The sequence below is a fragment of the Panthera tigris genome, chromosome E2, assembly GCF_018350195.1.
Source record: "Panthera tigris isolate Pti1 chromosome E2, P.tigris_Pti1_mat1.1, whole genome shotgun sequence".
Taxonomy (NCBI): Eukaryota; Metazoa; Chordata; class Mammalia; order Carnivora; family Felidae; genus Panthera; species Panthera tigris.
Genome location: NC_056674.1, coordinates 56,282,349 through 56,305,019, shown reverse-complemented (window position 1 = coordinate 56,305,019; position 22,671 = coordinate 56,282,349). Strand labels below are relative to the sequence as shown.

The 22,671-nt window shown below is 43.1% G+C and overlaps 1 protein-coding gene across 10 annotated transcripts in view; it reads right to left on the bottom strand.

Moving 5' to 3' along the window:
* CDH13 (cadherin 13) overlaps positions 1-22,671 on the bottom strand; it is a 1,026,978-nt gene that overhangs the window by 318,558 nt on the left and 685,749 nt on the right. The gene's annotated exons all lie outside the window — the stretch shown is intronic.

Genomic DNA, 22,671 nt, shown 5'->3' with positions numbered 1-22,671 from the left:
CCTTTTTCTTCCAAACATGTCTATTGCTTATATAACACAGTGAACGTTTCTTTTAAAAAGAGGTAATATAAACTATAGCATTTTTTATTAAAAATTCCCACTGTTTACAGTTCTTGGAATTTTCTAAAGTTGCAGTTCTTTCCCTGGGTTCGCTGATGTCCTGAAATTGTGGGTGGATGGCTTCAAGGCACCGAAAGGATTGTTCAGATTTTATCAGCTCTCAAGGGGACTCATGCCTGCCAGTGGGTGACAACCACAGATGACAAACATTTTGAGCCATCTGTATATTCCAGTCATGATGTCTGCCTGTGATGAGCTAATGTGACCCCCTGTCCTCACTCCCAGGGGGCTCCTCCCTTGCGGAACCACAAACACAAATGGGTGACCTGGGTCTCCCGTTCCAAAGTGGTTCTATGAGTGTGACTAGGTGGTGATGTATATTTTACTTTCAAAAACCTTTATGTTTGCAAGCACACTTACATTGGGAAAAGGAGGCCCAGCATTCCGCATGCATGAGCTCATTTAGCCCTTTCTTAAGGGCTCGTTGTTGGGAGGACATTCCAGAGACATGGTCATGGTCATGTTGCTCTACTTGCCTTCCTCGGCGTCATTCAGAAACCCTCACAGAAACCCTGTTGTGAGCAACGTGAAGGAGCCCTACAGAGGATGTGGATTTGGACCCCCGGGTGGCTCCTTACACGCAGTTCAGTCGCAGGTTCAGGCTTCTCATCGACAATGTGGGGATGCCACTCCCTCATCTGTGGGCTGGTTGTGGGGATTAAGTGAGAAGGCAGATGCCAGCATGCACACGGATGTTCTATGCATCTTAGTTTCCTTCCCTCGTACGGGATCCTCTAGCATTATCAAACTACCCATCAATTTGTATATTTGAGGACCTGCTATCGTATGAAACACTGTAGTAGGTATCAAGGATAGAAAGGGGTAAAAAAAAAATGTCTTTGCGGTATCATAGGCTATTTGAGACATCACATTTATTTAAAAATTTTTCATGTTTATTTATTTTTGAAAGAGATGGGGGGGGGTAAGAGAGAGAGAGAGACAAAGAGTGGGAGAGGGGCAGAGAGAGAGGGAGACACAGAATCCAAAGCAGACTCCAGGCTCTGAGCTGGCAGCTCACACCCGCGAACCGTGAGATCGTGACCTGAGCCGAAGTCAGATGCTCAACGGACTGAGCCATCCAGGTGCCCCACGGGACATCACATTTAAAAGTAGACCGTGTTGAAGAGGTTGGAAGATGGTGGTGGGGTAGTAGGACCCTAGGCTCACCTCCTCCCATGAGATCTCCTTCCAAGTAGAGAACTATAAAGTCATCCTCAATACCCCAGAAATTGGCCTGAAGACTGGCCGAACAAAATGTACAACCAGAGATAGAGAAGGGGCTACACTGAAGGAGATAGGAAGGGTAGAAACACAGTTTGGGAGAGAATAGATTGTGGCTGCTGTGGTGGGGAGGGAGGCACAGTTGCAGAGAAGGGCAAGAGACAGACTAGCACAGAGGGAGAATGAATCCCCATAGAAATTGGCTTGGAAAGCAAGGGGGGCTCAATTCTGTGGCTTCTAGCACCCAGCAGGGCGTAAAACCCGGAATTTTGAAGGTCAGGCTACAATTGAGCCTGGAGGGCACTGGGGCTGCTGTAGAGAGGAGGCAGGCAAACAACCCGTGGGCATACAGTGGGGAAACAGGCAATCTGAAGAGCACCTGGGGCACACAGTGGGGAGGCTATTTGCTCATCTTGGAGTGTATCCCAGAGAGGTAGTATTCACTGAGAGACCCCTCTGGGAACAAAGAAACTAGTCCCATTTCCCTCTCTCACCCCTGGGCATAAATACAGCCACCAGTGGGAACCAGAGGAGCACAGACACTTTCTACCCAACTTACTTACACCCGGCCCCACCCCTCGGTTCTGCAGTGGGACTGCCCTTCCCAGTGCTTGCCTCAGTCCCGGTGCCATGGGCCCCCTCCCCCAGGAGACTGGCCCAAACCCCTGCTCACACCACATCTCCCTATGTGGGAGCTTTGCAGAGCCTTAGTTCCCACGGTGGTGGCAACAGGTCTCATTTCACAAACACCTCATTAAAACTCACCATATTCAGGCCAGGGAACGAACAATGCCCACAACAGGCAAAGACAGCCTCTGCAGATGACTGGCCTGAAGGATAAAGTGGCCAGGACAAAACATCAGAGGAGATGCAGCACACACTGCAGACCCTCCCAGCCGTGCCAGGCCCTATGGAATAAGGGGACACCACATGGCAGGGCACTAGAGGACCTCTTCTTCATAAGGTTATTTACCTCTAGAGCAGGAGACATAGGTGACATTTCTTACATGCAGAAACAGGTACAGAGACTTAGATAAAATGAGAAGACAGAGGAATTTCTCCCACATGAAAGAAAAGGACAAAGCCACAGCCAGATCTAAGCAGAACAGACATAAGGAACATGCCTGAGAGAGAGTTTAAAGTAATGATCATAAGGATACTCACTGGACTTGACAAAAGAGTAAAAGGAATGAGTGATACCCTTAATACAAAGATAAGGAATAACATAGCAGAGATAAAAGGGTTCAAAAAACAAAATGAGAAACACACTGGATGGAATGAACAGCAGGATGGGGGAAGCAGAGGAATGAATTAATGAACTAGAAAACAGAGTAATGGAAAATAATCAAGCTGAACAAAAGAGAGAAAACATATATAAAATGAGAATAGACTTAGGGAATTCAGGGACTCCATCAACTGGCATTCATATTATAGGAGTCCCAGAAGAAGAGAGAGACAAGGGGGCAGAAAATTTATTTAAAGAAAGAATAGCTTCAAACTTCCCTAATCTGGGGAAAGAAACAGACATCGAGATCCGGGAGGCACAGAGAACTCCCATCAAGTAGATTAACACCACGACATATTGTAATTAAAGTGGCAACATATAGTTATAAAGAAAAATTAGTAAAAACAGCAAGATAAAAGAAGACAGTAACTTATCAGTGAGAACCCATAAGTCTAGCAGGGTATTTTTCATCAGAAACTTTCCAAACCAGAAGGGAGTGGCATGATATATTTAAAGTGCTGAGTGGGAAAAATCTGCAGCCAAGAATAGTCTATCCAGCAAGGCTACCATTCAGAATAGGGGGAGAGATGAAGTTTCTCAGATAAACAAAACCTCAAGGATCTCATGACCAAAGAACCAGACTTGCAAGAAATATTAAAGGGGACTCTTTGAGGGGAAAGGAGAGAATAAAAGTGACTGTGAAAAGGTAGGAAACAAAATCAGCAACTATAAATATTTCTGTAAAAATCAGCCAAAGGACTCACAAAATACAGGGATATAAAATATAATAACATATACCGAAAACGTGGGGAGAAGAAAAGAATGGGTTCAAACTTAAATGACCATTAACTTAATGTAGACTATTTGCAGAAGACATTATATGCAAAGCTAGTAGTAACCATATACCAAAAACTACTAATAAACATGGAAAGAAGAGAAAGAAATCTAAATATATCACTAAAGATAAACAAAAACCATGAAAGACAAGAATCAGAGAAAATATTCAGAAACAACCACAAAACGACAATAAAAACATATTATCAATAATTACTTTGGGGGCGCCTGGGTGGCTCAGTCGGTTGAGCGCCCGACTTCGGCTCAGGTCACGATCTCGCGGTCCATGAGTTCGAGCCCCGCGTCAGGCTCTGGGCTGATGGCTCAGAGCCTGGAGCCTGTTTCCGATTCTGTGTCTCCCTCTCTCTCTGCCCCTCCCCCGTTCATGCTCTGTCTCTCTCTGTCTCAAAAATAAATAAACGTTAAAAAAAAAAATTTTTTTTTAAATAATTACTTTGAATGGAAATGGACTAAACAGTCCAATAAAAAGACCCATCTATATGCTGCCTATAAGAGTCTCGTTTTAGACCTAAAGACACCTGGAAATTGAAAGTGAGGGGAAGTAGAAACATCTATCATGCAAATGAAAGTCAAAAGAAAGCTGCAGTAGCAATACTTATATCAGACAAAATATGCTTTAAAACAAAGACTGTAACAAGAGAAAACAAGACACTATATAATAATAAAGAGGACAAGCCAACAAGAAGATAAAACAATTGTAAATATTGTTGCATCTGACATAGGGACACCCAGATACATGAAACAGTTAATAACAAACACAAAAGAACTAGTTGATAACAATACAATAATATTAGGGGACTTTAACACCCCCACTTACATCAACAGACAGATCATCTAAACAAAAAATCAACAAAGAAACCATGGCTTTGAATGACACAGGAACAGATGGATTTAACGGATATATTCAGAACCTTCCATCGTAAAACAGCAGAACACATGTTATTTTCAAGCGCTCATGGAACATTCTCCAGAATAGATCACAATTAGCCCACAAAACAAGCCCCCTCAACAAATTCAAGAATGAAGTCATACCATGCATCTTTTCTGACCATAACGCTACAAAATTAGAAGTCAACCACAAGAAAAAATATGGAAAGACCACAAATACATGGGAGTTAACAGGCTACCAAACAATGAATGGATCAACCAGGAAATAAAAGAAGAAATAAAAAAGTACATGGAAACAACTGAAAATGAAAATACAATGGTCTGAAATCTTTGGGATTCAGCAAAAGCAATCCTAAGAGGGAAGTTTATAGCAATACAGGTCTACCTCACGAAGCAAGAAAAATCTGAAACAAACAACCTAACCTTACACTTAAAGGAGCTAGAAAACAACAACAAAATCTAAAACCAGCAGAAGGAAGGAAATAATAAAGATTAAAGCATAAATAATTGATTCAGAAACAAACAAAAAGCAAGACACTAAACAATAGAAGAGATTAATAAAACTAGGAGCGGTTTCTTTGAAAAAGTCAACAAAATTGATAAGCCCCTAGCCAGACTTATCAAGAGAAAAAAAAAAAAGGACTCAAATAAATAAAATCACAAATCAGAGAGGGAAATAACAACCAACACCCTAGAAAAACAAACAACTATAAGAGAATATGAGAAACCATATACCAACAAGCTGGACAACCTAGAAAAAAATAGATAAATTCCTAGAAACATATAAACTACCAAAACTGAAATAGAAATATAAAATTTGAATAGACCAATAACCAGCAAAGGAATTGAATCAGTATTAAAAAAAAAAAATCTCCCCAACATACAAAAGTCCAGGGCCAGATGGCTTAACAGGTGAATTCTATCAAACATTTAACGACTTAATACCTACTTTTTCAAGCCATTCCAAAGAAGAAAAGGAAGGAAAACTTCCAAATTCATTCTGTGAGGCCAGCATTATCCTGATAAATATACCAAAACCAGATAAATACACCACTAAAAAAGAGAATTACAGGCCAATATCTCTGATGAACATAGATGCAAAAATCCTCAACAAACCACTAGCAAACTGAATTCAACAATATATTAAAAAAATCACTCACCACCATCTCACCACCATCAAGTGAGATTTGTTCCTGGGTTGCAAGCGTGGTTCAGTATTTGCAAATCAATCAGCTTCATACATCACATCAACAAGAGAAAGGATAAGAATCATATGATCATTCAGTAGAGGCAGGAGAAGCATTTGACAAAGCACAACATTCATTCATGACAAAAACACTCAACAAAGTAGGGATAGAGGGAACATATCTCAACATAATAAAGGCCAGATATGAAAAAAACATAGCAAACATCATACTCACTGGGGAAAAACTGAGAGGTTCCCCCTAAGGTCAGGGGCGCTTTTATTCAACATAGTCCTGGAAGTCGAAACCACAGATATCAGACAACAAAAAGAAATAAAAGGTATCCAAATCAGTAAGGAAGAAGTAAAACTTTCACCATGTGCAGATAATATGATACTATATACAGAAAACCCACAAGACTATCAAAAACCTGCTAGAACTGATAAACAAATTCAGTAAGGTTCCAGGATACAAAATCAATGTACAGAAATCTGTTGCATTTCTTTGCACTAATAATGAAGCATCAGAAAGAGAAATTAAGGAATCAGTCCCATTTACAACGGCACCAAAAATAATAAGATACCTAGGAATAAACTTAACCAAAGAGGTGAAAGACCGGTACTCTGAACTACAAAACACTGATGAAGGAAACTGAAGATGACACACAAACATGGAAAGATATTCCACCCTCACAGATGGGCAGAACAGATATCGTTAAAATGTCTATACTACCCCAAGCAATCTATACATTTAATATAATCCCTATCAAAATGCCAACAGCGTTGTTCCACACAACCAGAACAAATGATTCTAAAATTTGTAAGGAACCATAAAAGACCCCAAATAGCTAAAGCAATCTTGAAAAAGAAAAGCCAAGCTGGAGGCATCACGATTCCAGAATTTAAGTTATATTACAAAGCTGTCGTCGTCAAAACACTATGGTACTGGCACAGAAATAGACACATAGAATAGGATAGAAAACCCGGAAATGAACCCGTAACTAAATGGTCAATTAATCTTTGACAAAGCAGGAAAGAATATCCAATGTGAAGAAGATAATCTCTTAAGAATTAGTGTTGGGAAAACTGTTCAGCAACATATAAAAGAAAGAAATGGGACCACTCTCTTATACCATACTCAAAAATAAATTCAAAAATGGATTACAGACATAAATTTGAGGCCTGAAGTCATAAAAATTCTAGAAGTAAACATAGGCAGTAGCCTTTTTGACATTGGCCACAGCAACATTTTCTACATATGTCTCTTAAGGCAAGGGAAGCAAAAATAAACTATTGGGACTTCATCAAAATAAAAAGCTTCTGAACAGCGAAGGAAACAATGAGCAAAACTAAAAGGCAGCCTATGGAATGGGAGAAGATATTTGCAAATGACATATCTGATAAAGGATTAGTATCCAAAATACACAAAGACCTTATAAAATTCAACACCCAAAAACCAAATAATCCCATTAAAAACGGGCAGGAGACATGAACGGACATTTCACCAAAGAAGACATACAAATGGCCAACAGACACATGAAAAGATGTGCATCATCAATTACCATCAGACAAATGCAAATCCAAGATCACACGATCACACGCCTGTCAATTCTGACAGGTGGCTAAAATCAACAATACAAGCAGCAGCAGGTGTTGGTGAGGAAGTGGAGAAAGGGAACTCTCTTACACTGTTGGTGGGAATGCAAACTGGGGCAGCCACTGTGGAAAACCGTACGGAACTTCCTTGAAAAGTTCAAAATAGATCTACTCTGTGATCTAGCAATTGCACTATTGGTATTTACCCAAAGAATACAAAACCATGAACTCAGTGGGTTACATCCACCCCTATGTTTATACTAGCATTATTTACAATTAGCCAAGATGTAGAAGCAGCCCAAGTGTCCATCTACTGATGAATGGATAAAGAAGATGTGGTGTATATATATATATATAATAGAATATTATTCACCCATAAGAATGAAATCTTGCCATCTGTAACAACACGGATGGATCTAGAGAGTATAATGCTGAAATGAGTCAGAGAAAGACAAATATATGATTTCACTCCTAGGTGGAATTTAAGAAACGAAACACATGAGCAGAGGGTAAAGAGAGAGAAAAAGAGAGAAAAACCAAGAAATAGACCATTACCTACAGAGAACAAACTGATGGTTACCAGAAGGGAGAGCGGTACAGCGATGGAGGAAGTAGGTGATGGGGATTAAGAAGATTACTTGCCATGAGGAATAGCAGGAGATGTATGGAAGTGTTGAATCACTATATTGGGCACCTGAAACTAATGTAACACTGCATGTTCACTGGAATCAAAGCAAAAACTTAAAAAGCCAAGAAAAAGAACAAGGCAAGTGAAAGAAATAAAAGGCATAAAAATTGAAGAAGAAAAAAGTAGCATGGGTTAAGTGCCAAAGGGATTGCAAATGTCTCAGTATTTGACTGAAAAGTGTATTCATTCTTTCAAGTATTTTTTGAGCAATCACTGCGTGCTATGCCATGGGGTACTAACAATTGTGCCGAGAACAAGAGAGACAAGTCCTCTGCTGTCACAGGCTCTCGGTGCAGCAGTGGGGAAACCAGCAATAGACCAGGCAACAGTGATACGACCTAGATGTTGTCAGAGGGCGGTGAATGCTATGGAGAAAACACATGTGGGGGGGTTGACAGAGTGCCACCGAGTGAGATGCTAACCTAGGTGGGGTAACCAGAAGAGTCCTCTCTGAGGAAGTTACATTTGAGCTGAGACCTGAAAAAGGGCTCAGCTTTGCAGAGATCAGGGGGTTTCTATGTGCCTGCTTTAGGCTTAAAGGAACACCAGGAGAAGAGCCCCTGAAACAGGAGTGAGCTTGTCACCACTGAGCTGTAGAAAGATCCTGGTGTGTCCAGAGATGCTTAAGGAGAGCAAGAGAGCAAGCTGTCACTGTTAGGGAGGGGAATAGCATGAACCAAGTGACCAGTGGTATGGGGAGACAAAAAGGATGCACAGGTGGAAGGTGACCTTTGAAGGTCACTACTGTGTAGCTGGGCAAAGACCAGAAGCATTAAGAGCTAAAAAGACTGATTGGTTCCTAAGTAGTTGCTCTAGTCCTGATGTTTCAATACCTGTAAGTCATCATCATCATGGATTTGCATGATGAATTGGGCAGCTCTTCGTGGGTACTCAATACTATGAGTGAATTCCACGGGAAAACAGTCAAAATGTTGGCACTGAATTGCCAGTGACTCGGGAGCGTGAATGTGATTAAATCGAACATTCTTTGTAATGTTTCCAAAAAAAATTCAATGGAGAATAAAAAAGAATTTCTTAGAGTAATATATATGGATGGAGCATATTTCAAGCCACCCACAAAGACATAAAAGAAAAAAGAGAGAATATCCTATGATTGCATTGGATAGCTAGAGCTTACAAAAGATCCTAATACAAAATATGGGGGTATTGCATTCAACATACTATTTTTTTCCTCGTTTCTCAAAGGCCATCAGCCAGTAACCTTTATCCTGCTAAACAGTGAAATTAGAGTCTAGCATTGTCTACGTCCACAGACTGTGGTCAGACACTCCAAAATGCACTATGGCTTTTCACGTGTGGTTCATTTTCTTACATTTTCAGAAAGTAGAGGGAAATTACAGAATAAAAAGGGAAAAGGGTTACAAAGCATGTTTTTTTTTTCCGAAGTAGAATAAATAAATACATATTCCACACATGGATGTAGCTTTGGTTCTGTTGGCAATTTGGGTAGCAGTGAACTTTGTCTACTTAGAAACCCATGAAAGACACAGATGCTGAATCCCATTAATGACTTAGCACCTCTGTGTTCCACTTCAGCTGATAAAACCACGTGTCCTACATGGGTTGTGTTCATAATCTTATTACCTGTTAACAGGATTTGTGCTTGGAACTCCCAGGGACCCCTTCATCAACTCACTTACATGCCCAATGTCAAATATATTTTGATAACAGTTGGTTCAGACAGAAAATAAGACCCACTAACCTGCTTAAGAAGGCTTTAAATATCTTCCAGAAACATTTCTCAGCTTGTAATTCTGAAATTCTGTGCTACCATGCATAAGCAACAAGGCCCAAGTCAGAATTTAGAAGAAGCCAGTTAAAGAACTTGGACTTAATGAAATTCCAGGAATCAAATCCCTTCTGTCTTTGAGAGAAATAGCACGACACAGATTGCACCACTCAGGAACCTACTTCTGGGGAAAAGATGAATGACTCATTGGTCATGTTCTATATAATCAAGAAGGGAGCTTAGCCTCATTGTGCAAGAGACATCATTTTCACAAAGGAAATGGGCCAGGGAGAAGTATGTTGGTAATCGCGTCATTATGAAGCCCAAGCAATTGGTAGATTAGTCGATGGATTGTGATCAATAGTGAAATTTCAAGTCAGGGTTTGTGGAGATCTGGGTCACATCACCCACGTGCCACATGTGGGCTGAATTCGGCAGGTCCCTTGAGCATGTTCTGCTGGTGGCCTATCCATAGTGCAGGTCTTATCATTTCCTGCCTGCACCCATATCCCATGTCTTTGTCTGAGGCCTTTTTTAAATGTATATTTATAGTGTTTTTTAAGTGTTTCTCCCCAAGAAAGTAACTGGCTAGATAATCACCCATTATTGGTTCCCTTCCTTCCCTGTCGGATTTCTTCCCTTTCCTACTGGAATTTTCTTCACCTCTCAAAGAAACAAAATTCCATTCAAATCCTTGCTTTCACATTGCCTGTTATCTCCCCTAGGATTTTGATGGTTTCCTGTCTTATATTTTAGGTCTTGCTTCCATGTTGGCTTCTGGGGAAACAAATGACACCCCCTCCGCCCACTCCCCTGGCTTGATTCAACCATGCCACTGAGAAGTACCAATTGCCCATTTTCTCCAAGTAGAAGCACCTGGATTAAGCAAAGCCCCCCTCTGATGCTAACTTTGGCTTAGCATCTGGGTCCTTCCTCCTGAGCCCCTTTCCATGTTTCCTACTGCAGGACACCTCTTTCTACTGGGTAGAGATATGAACTTACATCCACATCCAAGGCAGCATGAACAACCACCATCCACTGCTAGGCTTGCTTATTTTCACTAAGCACTGTCTTTAGAAAGTCCTTTCCCAAAGGACAATGGCTACATTCTTTGTCCTTCTACTAAGGTCACTTGAGCACACGGGGTGTGTGTGTGTGTGTGTGTGTGTGTGTGTGTGTGTGTGTGTGTGAATAGCATTCACAGCTCAGGTGATGGAAAATACAGAATTCTTTGTCGTTTAGATGGCTAGCTTTAACAACGATGGTGGTAGTAAGTTAAAGTCCAACCACTCATAAAAAAAAAATTATCCGTGTGTCAGAAGAATGAGGCCAGGTGCATATTTAGTTGCAAATAAGGAGTCTGAAAATTGTGCCCACCTCGGCCAAATCTTCTGGTGCTATAACTCCAGGGAACTGGCCGCTCCATTAAGATACCAGCTAGATGGTGTCCCTAGGGGAGAAGACCCAAGGAATCACTTGGAATGTCATAGGAAGAGGACTTCAGGAAAACGAAAGAACTTCAAAGAGATCAAGAAGCAAATGGAAACTTTGCCCTTTTAAAATGCCAGGCATAGTCAATTATGCATTTGTGAGTCAATTATGCATTTGTAAGTCAATTACAAAAAGGAAAACAGATGAGTTTTAAGACTTCTTATGCGCAATGCTGGAAAGGGCTTCAATTTAAGAGAACAATAATTTTAAAAAATGGTTTTAGGTCAAATGAGAAGGGAAGGCTTCCAAAATGCCTCTTGGGAATTAAATTAAAAATGAGTAAACTAATTTTTTTTGCAGCTTAAATAAAACTCCCCTGAACTGCTTAATGGGCACCTACCTCCTTTAGGTACATTCTAGAGAAAACCCAATTTGCAATTATAGGCTAAGGAGATTAATGAATCACTACATTTTATTTGTATTAGAACCGGTGATTAGAAGAAATTTTTTTCTGAGTTACAGTCGCAGTAAGCTATCTAGAAAAAGTAGGCAGAGTTTTTTCATTAAATAACCCCTTTAAATAAACAGAAAGAGGAAGCATAGAGGTGGAAGCAATGATGTTCTTTCTGCCTTGGTACCTCCAAGGGCACAAATACCACTTGCTGAACAAATCTACATGTGCCCGGGCTCCAGGAAAAGATGATTTTGGTCTATTTTGCTCACTGTGATATTTCTGCTCCTAGAGGGCAGCCTGGCACATAGTAGGTGCTCACAACGATCTGTTGAAGAAAGCTGGTTGAAGGAATAAGAAATCTTTCGAAGGTCAAGGGCAGTTTTAGAAAATTCAGCTTCTATCAGGGGTTGGATGCCATGTGTTTTATCACCTTGCTTTTTTTTTTTTTTTAACTTTTTTTTATTTGTTTTTGAGACAGAGAGAGACAGAGCATGAACGGGGGAGGGGCAGAGAGAGAGGGAGACACAGAATCGGAAGTAGGCTCCAGGCTCTGAGCTGTCAGCACAGAGCCCGACGAGGGGCTTGAACTCACAGACCGTGAGATCGTGACCTGAGCCGAAGTCGGACGCTTAACCGACTGAGCCACCCACGCGCCCCATATCACGTTGCTTTTTATAAGGCGATCGCTGTTACCTAAGTGTCACCAAAAGGTTTATAACAGTAGGAGCTTATTAATAAAGTGCTTGGTACTTTCATACACATTATCTCTTTTCCACTTTACAACCATCTGTTGAGGCAGATTCTGCTATCCTCATTTTACAGATGAGAAAGTTAAGGTCTAGGAGAATGGTGTGGTCAAGCACCCTCAGCTAGAAAAGAGGCCAAGCTCGAGTTCTGAATTAACGTGGGCTCCTCCAGAGCTGAGTCTGAGACAAGAGCTTAGGAGCAGGTGGTTTCTGTGGGGGGTAGATTCAGGAAGTGTGAGTGAGGGAGCAGAAGAAGGAGAAAAGTCTCTATGCGTGTGTTCCTGATCTGGTTACCGCTGCGGGAAACGGGCCGACTCGTTGGACGGAGCAGGCAGAGTGCATCTCAGAACTGCCCTTCCATGCACAGGGAGCTGGACACTGACTCCTGTCCCCACAGGCTAGAGGCTACCTCTGGGGACATTAATTTCCCCAATTCCAGGCTGTCCCGTGCTCGTACACAACTCCCTTGGCTTTGGAAAAGCACTTAAGTGGGAAGATGCTGGTGTGGAGGGAGGGGTGCCCACCATGGATGCAGCTGAGATCCAGGTGGGCTCAGGGCTCCTGGGACGGGGACACCAAACGTATCAGCTGCCTGCTCTGACCTCATCTGTGTCCTTCTGTAGTTTTAACTAAGCAACAGTGTCTCCTCCTACTGAGGCGGGAGCCCAGAGGATGGGGCACCAAGCATAGCTCCTGCCTGTAAGGTGCGTGGAAGCCTAATTTGGGGAAAGGCGTGTGCCTGTGAAGAATTAAGTAACAAGGTACTATTAGTAAAGAACAATCGAGTTCGTATACAGAGTATGGTCCTTATGCAAATGAAAATGAGGATTTCCTGGAGCGTGAGTTTCCTGTGGCTGTTGTAACAAATGGCCACAAACTCAGTGGCTTAAAACCACACACGTTTATTCCCTTGTAAAAGAGCTCGGGAGGTTAGAAGTCTGTCTCAAGGCTGCATTCTCTTCTGGAGGCTCTTTGCTCTTCCCGGCTTCTGGAGGCCACCTGCTTTCCTTGGCACTTGGCCCCTTCTCCATCTTGGAAGCCATCTGCGCAACACCGTCCCTCCTCTCAAACCGCCGGCATCCCTCTTGTAAGGAGGGACCCTTGTGATTACAGGGGAGCTATCAGGATCATCTCTCGAAATCAAAATCCTGAACTTAATCACTTCTCCAAAGTCCCTTCTGCCGTCGAAGATAACATAATCACGGGCGTCGGGTGGGGATGCTTACATCTGTGCAGAGTCAAGGAGGGGCATTATTCAGCCTGCACAGCTAGCATATCCATATCCTTTCTTTCTTTCTTCTGAATGAATACACATGGGTTGGTTGATACAGTTGCTTTAGGAGAGAGAGACGGGAACTTCAGAAAAGAGAGAACTTAACTTTTCATACTCGGATGGCACTCTCTGCCCACCCCCCCTTTTTAATTGTACCCTCCGCATCTATTCCCCTTCTCCTGCTGAAAGAAAAATGTTAACTCGCTTTTCTGGATCCTGACGTTATGGGCTACTTTGTTCTCTGCTTTAGACGTTTTTGTATTATAAAAACAACAACCTAACCACCGTGTTAAAAAATGATGGTTCATCCATAAAATGAACGACCACATAGCCATTAAAAAGCATGAGGAAGACCCAGGAACAGTGCCCATGAGGAAATGTTGGTGAAAGAGAAGGACGCGGAACCAAATGTAGAGAAGGCTCCCGTCACCGGAAAAACACTGCCAAAATGCTGCAGAAAGGATTTACGTGTTTGCTTCTAAACAGAGATTTCTCGGAAGACACACAATACGCCAAGCGGGGAGGGGTATGGGAGTATTTGGGCACAGAAATGCTCACTACATCCTCCTATGAAATATTCGAAGTGTATGTATTTACGATACTATATATACATATGCATATATATGTATATAGTGACTCTCAGAAAACTGAGACAAGGCTACAGTGGCATTGTTATAAGACCCATTGGTGAATAAATGAATGGGTTAAGGTTTTGGGGAAAGTGAGAAATAAGGTTGGGCAGGTAGGACAGGCCAGCAGTGAAAGCCACAAGGGGAAGTTTGGAGGTCTGCAGGGGGGAAGAGAGGAAGCTTTCGAGGCTACCATCAGTGGACATCTGTGGGCTTTCAGGAGCAGAACCGAGGAGGCAGAAATTTTGGAAAGTTGAAAGACAGCCCTTCAACAAAGAAGCATCTCGTTTTGCACCTGACTCAGGGTCCCATCCAGCATTCATGTAAGTGGAAAACTTCTTTAGGACTCCCCGAGTGAAGACCCTCCACTCTCTTTCTAAACAAGATGCTTTGTGTGTGTGATTTTAATCAGCTCTGAACTTATTAGTTCTGTTCTCATGTGTGTCTGAACCTTTGCATTTTCCTCCCCCAGAGGGTGTCAGGCAGAATGGTTTCTGAGCCACCTTACTTCCCCTAAATTCCAGCTGATTTGTTATAAACAGGTGCCAACATTTGACTACAAAATCTTTCCGGGTAGTCGCACCTGAACATTTACAGTTTAAAAAATATTTTACTGCAAACGACTTTCTTTTTATTTCTCCTTTTATATGAAAGCCAGGGCATAATGTTGAGAATTGTTTCCAAATTACGTGTGGAGACAGTAATTTTATCTATGGATTTCATTTTGAGAGAAGAAAGAGACATTGTGATACTCTTCGCCAAGGGATTCGATGTCAGATGCCTTTGGGGGCCAGGCAGATCAACATGTGGTGGGCCATAAACTATATTGCTGGTGGTGGATGGCGTCCCCGTCCAAATAAATCCAAATTTACATCTGTTCAAAGACTGCTGGGCACACAAAACATGGCTACTGTCTTCTCCTAGCCCAAGGACTCACATGGTGGGATTTCTGTTCCGGAAAATGGTGAGTCACCGAGAACCAGGGGGTGACTGGCACAATTCCTCCTTTGTTAATCCGTCCTAAAGAAGCAGTTTTTCTTCAAAGCACCGACCTCACAGAGCAAACCGTGGCTTTTCATTCTCATAAGACACATTATTTCATTATAACAAAATGGGGCTAAACTGTACCGTTAGCAATTGCATTTATGTGGTTGCTAGGTAACCAATTTGCCCCTTGGGTTTTAGAAGAGCTGAGGGTGCTAAACATCACGTTATAAATCAGGGTGGCGGAGGGGCCTCAGACAGGCTGGAGGAAGCAGTGTCCTCCACAAGGGCTGACTGCAACCGGTTACGGATGACATTAATAAATTAGGATCTAAATGAAATTTTAAAATTTGGATACATAAGAAGGGACTTATTATATCTAAGTTTAAAGGGAATGGGGTAGGGGCGCCTGGGTGGCTCCGTCGGTTGAGCGTCTGACTTCGGCTCGGGTCCTGATCTCACGGTTCGTGGGTTCGAGCCCCACGTCGGGCTCTGTGCTGACAGCTCGGAGTCTGGAGCCCGCTTTGGCTTCTGTGTCTCCCTCTCTCTCTGCCCATCCCCTGATAGCTTGCACTCTGTCTGTCTGTCCCTCTCTCTCTCAAAAAATAAACATTAAAAAAATATTAAAGGGCATGGGGTAGAGAACAGAACAGTGTCTCGCTGCTTAACTTAAAGGAGAAGAAGACCCAAAGTGCTTACTAATGATGATCTTGACAGATACAACTTTGACTTCTTGGTGGCTCCCTGTGTGTCAGGCACAGCGCTGGTGCTTGACCTACACCCTATCATACAAATGGCGCTGATCAGTAAGGTACACACATTATCGCTACTCTGTACATGAGGAAAAGACACAGGAGCCAACCTGAGTTCACTACATGCAAATCACACCCAACTGGCCATCCTTTCTGGAAAGAGTTACTGGCTTAAGTGTATTTTAATCTCAGCCAAAGGAGTCGGTCTGCACGCTATTTCTGCATATTGATACAAGTGATTGGGCTAATAAGAGCGGGGGGCTTTGAGGCAGCCTGGATAATCACGTCCCCACGGTACAATGACCCCACACCAGTGGAACATTCTTGAGGATGGATCACGGTTCTCTGCCCTGTTCTAGAACTCGAGTCTTAGCAACTGGCACAAAGTTGAGACAGGAAGTAGAGCATATGGTCAATAGGGGGAGCTCTGGGATCCAGACCCTTCCATTAGGGGAATAATACTAAGGATAAGCGTAAATTCCTTTATAACTGGAATCAAATTCACAGCAATCTTCTGGATGGCAGAAAACAAAAAAAAAATTGATCTCTAACACCTGTGCATACTGTGGGGGGAAAAATACAATGAGAAGAGAAAATCGACAGCAACATTTGCTTTCAGAGGTCTCTTGCCTTTTTTCCTATGTCATTCCTTCAGTGGCCAGGGGAGTTCCACGTCCCCTCGTCAAGACCTCAAGCCCTGGAGTCAGGCTGGGTTCAATTTCCAGCTCTGCTACCTACCCGCCGCGTAACTGGTAAAATTTCTGAGCCTTTGTGTGCTTCTCCTTTTGTTTTCTTTTTAATTCCTAAAATGAGAATGTTACCAGTGTATACACTTCATGGTACCACGTTGTGGTGAGGACTAAGCGGGGTCGTTTGTGTAAAGAATGTGCGTAGCACCCAAGCTAAAGGGTGCGCTCAGGAAACACTAGTGAGTGCTCTCATTAGAGAACAAAAGAAAGGAAAGAAAACAAATGGTTAACCAGTTAACCCAGAGAGGCCACAGTCATACAGGACACGGGTCTCCATCAGTTTGCAAATATCTTGGTAAATTACAAGAGAAAGGTAGTCCTATCTGTAGCCTGATCTCCAGGAACCCGGAGAATCAGTTTCTTGGAGCCCCAACATCACCCCTCCATAGTGATATGGGAAACAAGGCAAGAAAGACTTGGCAGGTACAATTAAATTTCCTTATAACCTGCAGCCCCGTGACAAATACTTGAGGCAAAACAGAGCATGACATTTCCCCAGGAACATTCTACTGTCTTAACGTTAATGCTTTGCCAGAGTGGAAAACAACCTTGGCTTGACAATAGCTAGGCCTCCAGTAATCTGTGATTCTTTAGCGTACGGAAAATCCCTTTAAGAAACTTCCTCTTGATTCTACCTCCCTGAGCCTCATAGCATATAAGGAGCCACTCTTCACAACCCCAGTGCAGCTCTTTCTGCCCAGGGGTCTTGTCCCCGTGTTTTAATAAAATCACCTTTCGCACCAAAGACGTCTTCAAGAATTCCTTCTTGGCCGTCAGCTCCGAATCCCACCATCACCCCAAAACTTCATCAGTAGGAGCAACACTAGTAGACTGGTTTACGAGACCAAAGTTTAAAATAATCTCTGTAGGCGTGAGTGACTCTCAAGGGAAGGCGACAAGTTATTTAACCAACATGGGCAATTTGTGGCCAAACGGAAAGATCATAGATTTATAGGACTCAATTGGCACTGGATTCAATTCTCCACCTTACGTTTTCCTGTATTTAAGCCTATGATTTCAGGGACCTATGAGAACAAACCTCCCTGTGGTCGCTGACCAAAGGAGGGATAACACTGAGGTAGGGGGTGGTTTGTGTATTTGCAAAGCAATGGGGAAGATCCAGGTTGCCAAGCAGCCTTGGTTTAAAAGGCTTCATTCTTGTGTAAACTGTCCTCAGGGCACCATTCACAGAATTTGCTTCTTAACTGAGGCTCTGGAGGTGGGCCATCTGGTAACCCTCCCAGCCCACAGGCTACTGTTCAGGAGATGAGAAAGCAGTCAAACTTGCAGCCAGAAAACCAAACACTTGATGTCCAACATCTGTGTTCTTTGTGAGAAAATTTACAAGAGAAGAAAAAGGACAGCCATGCAGCTGTTCCTGGATCAGTTTCTTTAAAAGTCTTTCTACACCTGAAGCCAAGACTACGTTGTGTGTTAACTAACTTGAATCTGAAGAAAAAGAAAAAGAAAGGTCACTCCTTTCCTGGCCACCAGGAGTCCCAGGACACTCGCTGTGGTTTCTCAGAGAGCTATTAAATCCTTTCCAAAGAAACCCTTCTGAATTCTCCAGTCCTGAGGATGTTCCTTTCTGATTTCTTACAGGATCGTGAGGCCGGCTTTGTCAAGGACCAACAGAAACAGATGCACCAATTAGGCACCATACGATTATAGGGAAATAATAAAGTACTGTGTCGTATCATACAATTTTTTTTTTTTTTGCATTTGTTCATATGATGTCCTGTTTCAGTCTGGTAGGTGCCAGGCACTGGGCTGGGTACAGGGGATATAAAGATGAGGACAAACTGATAAAGTCACAGCCATCCTGGAGCCTAGAGTCTAATGGAAGAGACGTGGCATCAATGAATCTCACCCGAATAAAGGCTTTAATACAAACTGGAACTGGGATTGGGAGGCAAAGGGTTGTGTTCATACGGATACATAACAAGAGAATTGTCTTGATGAGGGAACATAAGGCAAGCTGAGGGCAAAGGGCAGGCTAACAGCAGCCCCCTCCCCAGGTGGGGCATGTACGATATTCCTTGGACACTCCTGGCCATCCAAAAACAGGAAAGGAAAAAGAATTAACCAAATACGAGTCTCCACCAGCTTACAAGAAAAAGGCAATCTCATCAATGGCCTAAAGTCCAGGAATTCCTTACTGTCTTAAAATTAATGCTTTGCTAGAGGGAAAAACAACCTTAGACTTGACAGTAAGTCTTTAGCATGTTAAAGTCTCTTGGGAAACTCCCTCTTGACTTTATCTCCCCAGACTCCATACAACTGTCACCGCCCCCCTGCCCCCCCCACCCCCCCCTTGCAGAACAGCTCTTCCTTCCTACAGGTCCTGTTGCTGTGCTTTAATAAAATCACCTTTTTGCACCAAAGACATCTTCAAGAATTCGTTCTTGGCCATCCAGTCTGAACCCCATGAACCCCACCATCACCCCAAAACTTCATCAATCTCATCTGGACTGTTACTAGAAGGTACATCAGAAATGAAAAGGGTGAGCAAGGAGCAAACAGGCTGTGGCCGAGGGTGTGAGAGGCCAGAAGGGACAACATTTGATTAACTATGGTCTTTTCAACACATAATTGGTAATCAGACCCTTGGCTGCAATGGATTATATAGAATGTTCCAGTTATTTATTGCTGCACAGCGAATCGCCCTACAGCTGAGAGGCTCAGAACAGTAACAATTACTCTAGTATCTGCTAGGGTTTCTGTGGTCAGGAATGCAGGAGGGACTCAGCTGGGTCGGGTGATTCTGGGGTTCTGGTTTGGGTCTCTCTTGGTTATGTCAGAGGATGGACATAGCTGGGATGGTGAGGTGGGGTCAGGCTGGCCTGGCCTCCTTCTCACTCTTTTCTTCTAGTCCCGGGGTCTTTCCATGAGGTCTCTGTGTGGGGGTTGGTTTGGGCTTCCTCATAGCACGGTGGCTTCAGGATAGTGGGACTCCAAGTAAGATTCCCAAGGGAACAAAGTGGACATTCATGGGCATTTACGACCTCACCTGAGAAGTCACTTCCACGGCTTTCTACTGGTAACAAGTGAGTTCCTGGCCCAAGGGGATGGGACCAAGTCCCCATATCGCGATGAAGACCATGTGAGGGGGTAGATATTGTAGTCGTCTTTGAAAAAGGCGAACTGATAATATGGGAGAAGCCAAGTTAACATATACGATGGAGTGGAATTTTTCTTAACAAACTACCTTCAGTACACAGACTTCCATGTACCCACTGCACTTTCTATTTATTCCCCCACCTCCCCACTACAAGATAACATATTTCAAAACGCTTGACAGTTTGCAAAGTGTTCTTAATTGATCATAATAAGCCTGCTAATTATTAGGACAAAATACTATCACCCACACTGTTCAGACCAGAAAACTAAGAACCAGCTTCTCACAGACAAAAAGAGAGCACACTCAGGAACTGAATCCACAATTAAGGGTTCTTTCTGCAGAAACACACCATTCTACTAAAACTCATCACGATGATGAAAAAATCACAGTTTATACTCTGATGCTCTTTGTACCTTTTTTAGGACACAAAGCGTTTGAACAGTCTATGGCTTTCAATGTTCGCCGCATCATTTATATGAGGATATGAAAAGCCATTGTCTTAAATAGCATCCATTATACATTGAATATAAAGACTATTTCCATACTGTTTCCAACATTTTTTGTCCCGTGTTCTACAAATAATTAAGGGTTAGCAACTTAAAAATTAATTTTAGTAGTAGAGCTCTGCATCGGGCTTAATGGACACCATAAATCAATCCCATGAGATAAAATCTATTTTAAGAACTCTTCATAAAAGGTGCTATTTCAAGGAGGCATTGTGTTATTTCTCTCTCTTCAGAGCAGCAGCCCAGCCCTCAGAGCCCAACCTCCTGGCAACCTTCAGGATTAATTGTGAATGTGTTAGAAATGTAAAAATGCAAACCCTCAACACTCATTCATGTTGGGATGGGCTGAGTGGTGGCTCCCCGAAGGAGACGTCCAGGTCCTAATCCCTGGAACCTGCAAACGTGGTCTTATTTGGAAGAAGACTCTCCTCGGATGTAATCAAGGATCTCAAGTGGATTTGGATATCATCCTGAATGATCTGGTGGGTCCTCAATCCAATGGCAAATGTATTTACAAGAGAAAAGCAAAGGGAGACTTGAGACGGAGAAATCCATGTGAAGGTGGGGGCAGAGAGAGAGACAATGGAGCCATAAGCCAAGGGATCGCTGGGGCCACTTGAGGCCGGAAGAGGCAGGGAAGGTTCTCCCTTGTCTCTGGAGGAAACATGGCCCTTCAAACAGCTTCATTTTGGACTTATGGTCTTCAGAACGGTGAGAAAAGAAACTTCGATTGCTCAGGGAGCCTGGGTGGCTTAGTCAGTTCAGCATCCGACTTTGGCCAAGGTCATGATCTCACGGTTTGTGGGTTTGGGCCCCGTGTGGGGCTCTGTGCCGACAGCTTGGATCCTGGAGCCTGTTTCGGATTCTGTGTCTCCCTCTCTATCTCTGCCTCTACCCTGCTCACGCTCTGTCTCTTTCTCAAAAATAAACATTAAAAAAAAAGAGAGAAACTTCTACTGCTTTAAGCCACCGGCTTTGTGGTATTTGTTACGGCCGCCCTGAGAAATCATTACCCACTGAGTAAAAAAACTGGGTAGCAGTCCCAGCACTTGGCATTTTAACAAACCCTCCTGGTTCTTCTGATATGTGTTCAAGATTGAGAACCTCTGAGTTACTGAAGGACAGCTCAATTTAGGTCTGGTGGAAGACATGGACATTTTCCCTACAGGACAGCAGAGGCCTTCCTTGGACCCACAGAGAGATCAGGCGCCGGACCTTGAACACGTGGAGCATAGCCTGAGTCTCAGCAGGGGAGTGAATTCCGGGTCTGTTGTCTGGCGCGTTTTCTCTTCAGCATCTCCCTCATTTACAACAAATGTTTCTTGTGCTCCGAACGGGGACAGGGCGACATGTCAGACGCTGCAGTTATAAGTGGGTAGAAGACTTGAGTCTTACCCTCCAGAGTCCTGCTAACTCACTGGAGAACAGGACAAGCAGATACAAAGATGAACAATTTCATCTCCAGCTTCACGTGGGCATAATGTCTTGGAAACATCTCTCAAAACTTATCAAGTAAGCAACTCTTGGAGCTACAAGTGTATCTCTAACTGAATTCCTCCTAAGCACTGGGGTGGTATTAAATCAACATGGCAAGCTCTCATTTCTAAAATACAAGATGCTGTTTCCCAATGAATAATGCATCCTGCTCTTCTCCCAAGCTTGTGCTCTTTACAGATTAGTTTGCATATCAAGAACAACTAGACTTTCTAAAAGTCACATCAGAGCAGAAGAATGTTCACTTGTGGATACACTTTCCCAGCGTTTTGTTTTTTTTTTTTTTCAAATTAGAACACTGGAGGGTACCTTGAGATAGAATGAAATCTATCACAGGCAAAGCAAGAACATACATCGGCTGATTAGAAATGCCCCCTGCTTTGGACCAGGTTGTTGTTTCTAGACTGGTTTGAATTCAGCATAAAGAAGGTGGGGCTGTCTCTCACCAGCTGTATCTCTTTTTAATCAACGTGACAAACGTACCACTGTGACCTTCCAAGTCCTTTGGGGACATGCCGCCTCCTGAGAGTGGTAGGCAGCCCGGGAAGAAGGAGGGTTTGGCCATGGCGGTGGAGGGATGTGCCCAGGAATGATGTCTGGAGACCTCGGGAGAAGGTGTGGGCATGAGGCTATACAGGCTTCGGGGTCCAGCCTGCTTGGCTCCAATCCCTGCCACGCCACTCAGGAGCTGTGTGACCCTGGGCAAGTGACTAATCTCACAGAGCTTCGGTTTTCTCCCCTGTAAAGTGGGTCAATAACAACACCTGCCTTTAAAAGGTCATTATGAGGATTAAAAAGCTGAGACATAGAAATCGCTAATAGCCCAGCCTGGCAACATACATTTGTTGTTTCTTCTCTCTTTTCCTTTCCTCCCGCTCCCCCTCCTTAACATCATCATGCCCATCATTCCTGATGTCATCTCGTGCCCTTGCAGTCCCAGGGTTTAAATCTGATTCTCCCTCTTTAATCGCTGGGTGACCTACAGCAGCCATTAGCCTCAGGAAGC